Source organism: Saccostrea cucullata, unplaced genomic scaffold, assembly GCF_032062105.1.
Source record: "Saccostrea cucullata isolate Sc308-1 unplaced genomic scaffold, CSIRO_AGI_Scuc_v1 ctg3192, whole genome shotgun sequence".
Lineage (NCBI taxonomy): Eukaryota > Metazoa > Mollusca > Bivalvia > Ostreida > Ostreidae > Saccostrea > Saccostrea cuccullata.
Genome location: NW_026941201.1, coordinates 17,225 through 28,218, shown reverse-complemented (window position 1 = coordinate 28,218; position 10,994 = coordinate 17,225). Strand labels below are relative to the sequence as shown.

The 10,994-nt window shown below is 34.6% G+C and overlaps 1 pseudogene; it reads right to left on the bottom strand.

The window, feature by feature from the left end:
- Positions 1 to 252: 252 nt before the first annotated feature.
- LOC134257394 (zinc finger protein 862-like) lies at positions 253 to 9,661 on the bottom strand (annotated as a pseudogene).
- Between the last annotated feature and the right edge of the window lie 1,333 nt (positions 9,662 to 10,994).

Below are 10,994 nucleotides of genomic sequence, written 5' to 3'. Positions count from 1 at the left end.
ATTCTTATATTTACCGGTACATGTATTGTTCAACCAAAATAAATAAAGGTTTTATATCAATGTTATTGTATTAGGTACAGCGTTTCAAATTCTTTCCAGCTCCCTCTCAATTTCAAGCTCTCATTTCACATCTTCTGTCAAGCTGTTTACCGGCAAGATCATATTGACACAAGAATAAACAATACATAGATGATTTTTTATATTAATGTTTCACTACAATTTTCAATGGCACACTTGCTATTTAATGAATTTTCAGATAACTTTATTCAAAGCAGAATCAGATTCTGTGTTTGCCTGTGCCGTTGTGACAGTAATTGACTGTACGGAATCTTCATCCACTACCTCCATAATGTCAACCTATAAAATAATTGTGTTTTAAACCTTTTGATCCATTGATTAAGAAATGTTTGTGTTTAATGCAGAGAAGTGTTGTACGAGTACTTCACTCATTTTCAGCAGTTAAGGATTGTATCACAGTAATTGTTGATTTTGTAGAAATCTGTGCTGAACTGCAAGTTTTCTTCAAGTTATTGATCAGTCGTCTCTTCTGACCCAAGGAGTTTTCTAAAAGAAAACATTCCGTGAAAAATTTGAAATCCAAGTAGCTACAACAGAAATTTTATAACATTAACAACTATAACAGAAAACTACTTACCATCCAGTGTTTAATTGCTTGGTCTGGGTCGAAGTTCTCTACACTCTCAGACTGTATTTGAATCATGAGAAGGTCATTTAGAGTACTGGCCTTCATCCTTCCCCTCCGTCTTCCTTTGCATAGCTTCATGGCCGAGAAGTTGCACTCATTGTTCACAGATGTTGGTGGAAGACAAAGGATTATGTCAACAAGCTTGAAAATGTATTCTAGGCCATGATTGGATAATCTTACCATTACTTCCTTCCAGGAGAGCAAAGGAATTTCTCTGTCATACCTTCAGAAAATATTATTAAAATAAGCTGTAGTTCTGTGAATTTGTAATTTTATAGCAAACTTCATCTTAAATCAATAGAATGCATACTTTTTATATATAACAGCTTTTAATGGTGCCCATTCTTGAAGCAAATCTTCCTCACTACATTCATAATAAGCATGGAATTGGTCGGCCAGGAATTTAACTTCCTTATTTCCAAATTCTATAAAGAAATCATAAACATTTTTTTATCTTATTAATAAATATAATTAGAGGAATATAATACTTTCAATTGTTTTCAGTTTACAATGAAATTAATTTCAAAATGAATTAAGTAATTTATAAATCTACACCTTATTAAGTTATGTGCTGTGTCAGGAATTAAATAACTTCTCCAAATAAAAACAAGCAAACTGCAAACCAATTTGGAAACAAAATCTGAAAAAAACAAACAAACTGAAAGTGTCTGAAAAATAAATTATAAAATATAAACATTAATAATAAGTTACCAGGTATGTTCTCTGATCTTTTTTCTGGTCAGTTTATGAAAGATGCAAGGATAGTGGATTCCACAATATCTGTGGATGGAAATCTTCTATCCAAAGATGTCAGGCCATTCCAAGTTTTTTCTATGTTTAGCGTCCGCATGCGCTTTGGTTTTTGACACCCCATGTCAGAAAAAACAAAGAGAATCAGGAGTCCGAAAATTAATTATTCAGGTCAAAATTTGTTATTTCCGGCAATATCTCTAAATATTTGTATAATATTTCATTATTGGAATAGTTTCAGTATTTAATACCTTGATTTTGCTGAAGAAAATAACTTTCTTTATGAAAAATAGATAAATGAAATCATATCTTTTGAATTACGTCATTCTTATTGCTATAAAATATATGTTTAATTTTTTTTTTACTTGTGTGTTTTTTGCGAATAGGTAGCTAAGTTTTTGCAAGACGGGTGGACGCTAAACAGAGAAAAAACTTGGAATGGCCTGATTTCAAACTGGTGACAAAATTTTGTACTCTTGCATACTCAAAGTTGTCCCTTGATATGATTCGCTTTCAATAATTTCTTTCAATGACAAAACATCTCTACAAATTAAATGATCTTACCATATTGTCTTGTTTCTACATGTAATTAATAATCAACTTTCACTCTCATTAATTGAATACAAATGCATGTGTGTACTTACACAGATTCCATATGAGTAAGTAGAGTTGTTGTAACACCAAGTCTGTGAAATCCGTCTGCAAGACATAGCCCTTGAGTTTGCAGAAACAAGGACAGCTTCATCAAGTTGGTTATGATTTCCTATTCAAATTTATTACAACATATTTTAACCCTTTAACGCCCAGAGACGCCTTTTGATGCCTTTTCGGCATCACAGACATTTAACTGCTGGCGTTTCGTCAGTAATTGGGATATAACAAAACAATTGATATTTTCGTAAACTAGAGAAGAAACTGAACACTTTTGCTACACAAAGTTTTTCTATATGATGCTAAGAAATTATAGTAAACTTGAAGTCAATATTGCACATCCTACTAGGAAGTTGATAAAACTATGCATAAATGCCTGATTTTGTGCTGTCTTCTGTTACCTGTATCTAAATTTTAACACAAAATAAAAATTTTAAAAATGCCATAACCAGAAAGTTTGGAATTTCCCCTACATTCTTTATTAAAAATTTTTAAAGGTACATGCATTAGTTGTTGAAAATTGGATCTTTTACGAGTAAAACACAAATATGCACTATGACGTCATTTGACGTTTTTTATGTACAACGAAATTTTTTATAAACGCAATGTAAAACAAACTGATTCTTTTGATACTTGGAACAGATTAACTTTTTTCAATGACTTGTTTATAAAGAAGAGTTAATGTTCAACATGATATGAGCAATAAACATAATAAAAGATTTTTCCATAGCTTTGGGAGAGATATTATGCACATGTAGTAATTGACGTTGGTTCAGCGCAGCGATTGCGCACACCAATCCCTGTCAAATTTGTGTCATTTCTACATGTAGTTAAGAACAATTCGTAAAAAATTTTAAAATCATCGTTATTACCATCTTGCATATCATTTAAAATGAAAAAAAAAATACAAGCATATTTATAACACAATCATGTTTTTAATTTAATCTTTCCTTTAATCAACATTTGAAGTTTGAGTCTTAATATTTGTTACTTTGAAAAGAGAAATGTTTTTATGAAGGCGACAGGCTGTATATATCGCACTTTAATCATTTTTTTATGATGCAACAAATAAAAAAAATATATAACTTGAGCATTCAAAATTAATATATTGAAATCACGGGGAATACTAGCAGGTCTAATTTTTCTTGTTGATGAGGGAATATATATATATATATATATATATATATATATATATATATATATATATATATATATATATATATATTTATATATATATATATTTGTTCCCTACACAAATAACATTGAAATGAATCGTGAAACTTGTTTGAATTTTTCCCCTTTCTGTTGCCATAGTTATTATGTACACAGAGGGGAACAATGCTTGAACTCCATGTAAAATTCGATAAGCGTCAGATTCATTTCCTATGCGACTTCGAATATGCTAGATGTCGTCACCGAGTTGCACGTAGTCCGAAAAATCTGACGTTTTCCTGGCTTTTTTACGAAACTCATTTGTCTGTTTGTCAGGGCTCCCCCTCTAAAAATGAAAATTAAATGTATTCCATTATAATCAAAGTTCAAAAATTTCACAGTTTATTATTTTTTTACAGAACTGTAAAGCGTTCTTAGAATCAATCCTTCTGTAACTATTATAAATATATTACAAGTTTATCTTTTAAAAGAGATAGCTGAGCTAACGCCGTAGCAATTTCTAAACACAGAAAGGAGGATCCTTGAGAAAAGTGATTTATTTTGCTGAATTATTTAATTTTTATCGAGGCTGGAGTGTGATAAAATAGTACTAGTAGTTGTTTTGTGAAGTGTATTTTATAGACACATAGGTAAAGAAACAAAGGGGGGTTGACCTATTGGAGTTTTTGCGCAAAGGAACATTTATGACCTTTACTGGAGAGGGGGGACTCTATTTAATGTGAAGATGTCGATGGGGGCATTGTATCACTATGAGCTGGTTTAAGAATAGAATTTCTTGACAATGTAGCAAAGAAAATACAGTTTCAAATGTGAATTAAGATGTGAAGTAGCTTGGTCCTTTGGGTCATTTTTTTCAAGAACTGTTAGGTTAAAAGCCAAACGCAGCAGATTTTTTTAATAATAAATAATGGATTTATTCGGACTCTATGTAACACGGTGAAGATGACGATTGAGGCATTGTATCACTATGAGCTGGTTTAAGAATAGAATTTCTTGGCAATGTAGCAAAGAAAATACAGAGTTCCGAATGTGAATTAAGATGTGAAGTAGCTTGGTCCTTTGGGTCATTTTTTTCAAGAACTGTTAGGTTAAAAGCCAAACTCAGCAGATTTTTTTTATACAAATAATGGATTTATTCGGTTTTTTTTAGTGTAAATTCTTGTTTCTGGAATTTGTAAGATTAGCTAAATTTCACCAATCAGAAATTAGAGTCTCTCTTTGGTTGTGCTTAGACGTAAAAACCGTTGTCTTTGTTTAGAACAATCAAATAATGACTCGTGCTTCTCCGCCAGAAAAAACAGAAAATTTGAAGTATTACAAATATGAAGTTATCTTTAAAGTGTAAGCTACACAATAAATAAACTGTTATTTAATGCTACAACATATGATACAACGAAATTGTTATCGTACGGTCTATCTATAGTAGTTTTCACAGTTTTCCCAGAATGCAAGACCGTGAAGCCGAGCATGCGTATTCAAGGATTTTGGACTAACGTAGATGCTAGCGCTCGAGAGCGCTAGCAAATACATGTACATGCATGCAAGTGTGTTTTATATCGTATGAACTGTAAGTATGTGGAAGTAAGTACTGTGATTTTGAATCGTACATGTACTGTGGATTTAAAATCATATCTGATATAGAATAGAAGTTATTATTCTTACATTTTGGCCCTGGTTAGATAGTATTGTTCTAGAAAAACGAAATGTGTCACCTGAGAAACATTTTTCAAGTGTATTTATTTTACCGTAGTTCTAATAGCATAAATACGGTGCGTCCCTAAAAAAGATCGGCGAGATTGCTTTGCACAATCCTGCCCTGATCTTACCTCCTGAATAAAATATAATAGCAATTTGATAGAAACATGAACCGGGTTGAAATTATGCATTATCGAGAGCATGACCCAAACAAACTCAAACATGAAAACTCGTATTTGGTTGGGGGGGGGGGGAGTTAACACGTGAATTCAATTTTGATGTTTATTTAGTATGTTTGGAGTGAGGATCTTCATTTAGAATCATGTCTACAATGGTAAGAATTATTATACATGTTTACCACAGCATGAAGGTCTGATAATTTTTTTCCTTTTATCTACTGCCCAGTTGGATTTTTTGCAGGTGTAATAAGTATTTAAGCCTTTGATTTAGCATTAAATTTGACTAAGGGGTATTCCGAATTTACCTGTCAATACATAGGGCTCACAGTGTGACCGGTCTAAAAGGAATGGTTACTCCGCCTATATGTACCTGATCCATCTCTGGATTTCCCAGAGTTATGTGTTTTTTTCCTGGTCGCAAATTGTATTGTATACATGTAATGTGTATTGTATTGTACATTTTTAGGTCAATGACTGGTCGTAGTTTCATCTTGTTTACCAGGAAAAAGCTCCAAAGTCATAAACACTCGTCTAATACATTTGCTGTAACTAACTCGTAATAATAAAATAATAATGCAAAAATTTTACACTTTGCAATACGAACGCCTATTTGCTACCAAATGCCACATCTTTTTAATTTCACACTATGAGATAATCTTTATACCCCCCGCTTGAAAAGCGGGAGGGTATATAGTAATCGTTAATTCCGTCCGTCCGTCCGTCCGTCTGTACGTCCGTCCGTCCGTCTGTCTGTCCGTCCGTCTGTTACGCTTTGGGGTACCCATCTCTTATCCGCAACTCCTCTCATACCACTGAATGAAATTTGATGAAACATTCACAGAATCTTTATTACATATTGCCATTGTGCACCTCCTATTTTACTTTTTGATCCGACACATATTTTGGGTTTCCCGGCCACAGGAAAACATGGACTTTTTCACCAGTTATAACCATATGGGAGGCGGGGGGTATCATTTAGTGAGCTCATCGCTCACAGTACCTCTTTTTTCCCGGGGCGGGGGGTGGGTGGAAGGGTGGGGGTGTAAGTTAACAGTCTGAATAACACAACTGTTAAACATCTATAACATATTATGGTAAACTATATATGCATGTATTTATCTGAATAAATTTTGTCACTCCTCACAGAGTAAAAATTCAAGTCTTTCAAACTTATAAATTAAAACCAGAAGTCTCTGTCGAGACTGAAGCTCTACTGGTTTATACTTATAACAAATGAAGACAAAAGTAGCAGTTGGGACTTAAAACTTTACAACAGCAATAAATGGAATAATGATGCTTGATTGAGCTCTTTTTGTGGCAAGATACTGCAATAAAACGACAGCTGTAGGAGTAGCTATTAATAAACTTTTAGAGTATTTTTCAATTTTAGTAACCATGGCAATATCTTTCCTCGAAATCAAAAATCGATACACAGAATTATGTATCTAAGTGTAGTCTACTTGTGTGCTAAGTTATATTGAAATCAGACCAAAACTGTAGGAGAAGTAGCATTTTGAAAGTATTTCACAGAAATTTCTATTTTTAGTAACCACGGCAACACCGTTCATCGAAATCAAAAATCGATATACAGAATTATGTATCTAAGTGTAGTCTACTTGTGTGCTAAGTTATATTAAATCAGACCAAAACTGTAGGAGGAGTAGCATTTTGAAAGTATTTCACAGAAATTTCTATTTTTAGTAACCACGGCAACACCTTTCATCGAAATCAAAAATCGATACACAGAATTATGTATCTAAGTGTAGTCTACTTGTGTGTTAAGTTATATTGAAATCAGACCAAAACTGTAGGAGGAGTAGCATTTTGAAAGTATTTCACAGAAATTTCTATTTTTAGTAACCACGGCAACACCGTTCATCAAAATCAAAAATCGATATACAGAATTATGTATCTTGGTGTAGTCTACTTGTGTGCTAAGTTATATTGAAATCAGACCAAAACTGTTGGAGGAGTAGCATTTTGAAAAATTGTTTACAGACAGACAGCTAGACAGACGGACGGACGCCGGACGCATTACTATCGCATAAGCTCTTCTGGTCTCTGACCAGTAGAGCTAAAAATTGGGATAAACTAAAAAAATCTTATTAAACTGTTCCTATGCCACGTGCTCGGCACTTGAAGAGAAAGTTGCAAGTCTTTCGGATGAGACCTTAAAACCGAGGTCCCGTGTCACGGCAAGCGTTGGCATGATAAAGATCCCTTACTGCTCAATGGTCGTTAGTGCTGAGTAAAGGTCAAAGGTCAAATTTGATACCCTTCAATTTATCGGTATATGGTGACATCTATTTATGAGTGAAACATTAAATTTAATATACATATGCAGGTACAATAAATCAATTCAATGCGTGTGACTTTTTTTCCCAAGGAGCAAAAAACCGGGTATTTGAGTCCAGATATTTTCTGGCACGATTCTGATGACATCAAATCATTATTATCATTTAACTGACAAAAATGAGATACTCTTTATAGCAGTATTCTTCCTCATCTCCCTACTACCTAAGTTTTATAAATGTAAATTTTTGTAACGTTATTATTTTGTAATTCAATGTGCAGCATGGTATTACAAATATAAATTTCATGTTTTGCTGAAATCATAACAATTCTTAAGATGTCCCCCTCTCAAAATTCCAATTTCTGTTACCATGGCAACAATTTTTATTGAAATAAAAGTACTAAAATAAAGAATTGTGTATGTAAGTGTTCTCTACATGTGTACCAATTGAAATCAACGAAAAACTGTAAGAGGGAACACGGTTTGAAAATTGCTTACTACAATCAGACAACTGTAATGACACAAGGCCTTACCATGCTTAAGTATAGCGGACATTTATCTAACTCAAACCCACTCTTTCAAGTAAAATTCACCAGTATATCTTTGAACTAATTGACAGTATGATTTGTTTTAAAAGTCGCACTCAGTCCTCTGTTATGGAAGTGTTATTTGTAAATTTGTATGTATTTTTGGGAAGTATAAAAAGAGAAAAAAGAAAACTTTGGAAATTGTGGGTCTTATTCGTTGCCTTAGCATTATTATGACTACTGGTTTCAAGTTGTTGTCGAATAGCTTTGTATCCTGATACGATTTTAGTTTCTGTGACTTTCGATGACTAAACTATTATAATAAATTCGACTACTATTTATAAAATATTTAAAATATATATATGCATGAATTGACCCTGTATGTGTGTGGCAACCACCTCGTTCCTCCTACCGTCGTAGGAAAAACCTGTTTCATTTCTGACGAGGCAAAACTTCGCTGGAGGGCCATCTTTAGTGTTGGACTTTTGTGGTAAAGGTAAAGTAGTCCTATAAGTAATGATATGCAATTAGTATACAGATTTGGTTGGCACGATTTTATTGCATCTTTGAAACTCAATTCAAGACGATGGGCTAGACAATGCACAACAACTAAATGGGGCCTTGTCTCCTTCAGCAGTCCACCAAGTCCTGATTTACAGCCTATAAAAAACAATAACACCATTTATTTTTCATTTAACTTTAATTAAAAGTCATGATCATGGAAAACAAATAAGGCAATACTTATGATTACATTTATCATTTAATGTTGCTTATCATTTTTAAAATTACTAATAGGTATGACATACCTTGCATGTTAGATGCCCGGTCTGCACAAACACCAATAAGCTTGTCTTTGAACACATCATGAATCTCGAGACTTTGGAACCTTTCCTGGCCTGGGGGCCATAAAACTTAGACGAGCTCACTTTTGATCTCAGTCTCACTTTTTCTGAAGGAATATATAGTGGAAAAGTGAGACTGAGATCGAAAGTGAGCTCGTCTAAGTTTTATGGCCCCCAGGCCTGGAACATCAGATGTAGATCGCTTGCTGAAGTGGAAACTCCCAATGTGCAAATACATATCTTCAACGACTCCTATGTTACAAATTCTCACATAATTTTTTTCTAACTTACCCCCTGTAAAGTCAGTCACTCCATCAATTTAAGGGAAGAAAACAAACTGTGACGTAACTTTTCACATATTTCTGATCTTGTAACTGCAGCAATGTGGTGTATCATTGTAGCTGCAGACTTGTCATTGAGGTACTGTTCTTCCACATCAAGACCCTTCATTTTGTCCAATTGACAAATAAATGTGTAGTCCAAAAACATTTGTTGTGCTTTGCTATAGCATGGGCCGTTCTAAATTTTATAGCCATTCTGTCATAATCGGCTTTTTTAAGTTGCAGTAGACATTTTGATGCCAAATTTGCCAAGTGAGTTTTTAAAGAGTACTTTGATGTAAAGTGTTTGTGCCACTTTGATTCCTCGTGGTCTTTTACAGCGTTGTACACCTTTTTTATACACCATGCACAAGACATCACATTGTTTTCCGAGTCATACACCAGCCATGGCCCGTCTTTCTGCCATTGGTGCTGAAACTTTCTGACACGTTTTTGTTCATAATTCACTTTAGAGTCACTTGCTGGTCGTTTGATCGGTTTAGCTGATTTGAACAATGGTATCATGACCGCCCAATCATGACTTCACGTGGCATCGATGTTCGTCTCGTAATTTAGCAAACATATATACAATAGGTTTAACTAAACACTTCAATGAGTACGATTGATGCTTATTTGACAAGTCGTACCGAGAATGTACACTGCAAAATGCGCAGAAAGCAAGTTACGCGATTAACTTGGGTACGATGGAAGAAATGGCAAGTAAACATATTGTACGTTGACAGAAAATTTACACATGCCCTCCGGGCATGTAATTTGGCAATTTTTACATGCCCGCCTGCAAATTTACCAGGACCCGGGCATCGGACTCCAGGGTTATTTCGAAGAAATCATTTCCTGGGGTAGTGTAGATTCTTAATTCTTCAAATCATGACCCCCGGGATTGGGCCGTGCCACAATAGGGAATCAAAGTTTTACATAGAAATATATAGGAAAAATCTTCTTCTTAAGAACCACGACGCCCGGGATTGGGCCGTGCCACAATAGGGAATCAAAGTTTTACATAGAAATATATAGGAAAAATCTTCTTCTCAAGAACCACTGGGCCAGGAAAGCTGAAACTTATGTGGAAGCATCCTGGGGTAGTGTAGATTCTAAATTGTTCAAATCATGACCCCCGGGGTTGGGAGGGGCCACAATAGGGAATTTGAATTGTCCAAATTAAGACCCCTGGGGTACGATGGGGTCACAGTAGGTATTACAAGGGGGAAATCTGGTTAAGAATCGCATGGTCAAAGCTTCTCAGGTGAGCGATGTGGCCCATGTGCCTCTTGTTTTTAGATGTCTTGATGACCGTGACCGTCCCATGTATTTGCATGATAGCTACACATTAGGGCTTCCACTTATAAACATGTGCTCCATCGATAATTTTGCGTAAAAATTCTAAATCACAAACCATTCTCCTCAAGATCCTTCGCCATTTATGGACCTACCGTGTAGAATGAGGTACGTCATACATGTAACGGATTGAAATTTGTTAAGAGATCTTTAAAAGCATTTAAATTACAAGTGCATCCAATGGATATTTAATAATATAACTGTTCTATTTACAGTTAGAATAGTTTTTATGCGTGTCTTATTTAGTTCAACACCTGCATACGGAGTTTATATCTCTCACTTGATTCGATGCGCGAGAGCATCCTCGCATACGTAGAACAATTTCTAAAGTGAAATATTTTACCCTCTCCAAAAGAGTGGGGGGTATACTGTTTCACCCTTGTGTGTCTGTCCGTCTGTCTGTCCATAACAAATTTTTGGTCGCAGTTTTCTCAGCAGCTACATCACCGATGCTTGAAATTTTATCACACTCTTGAGTGAGACATGATATATGGTGGGATTT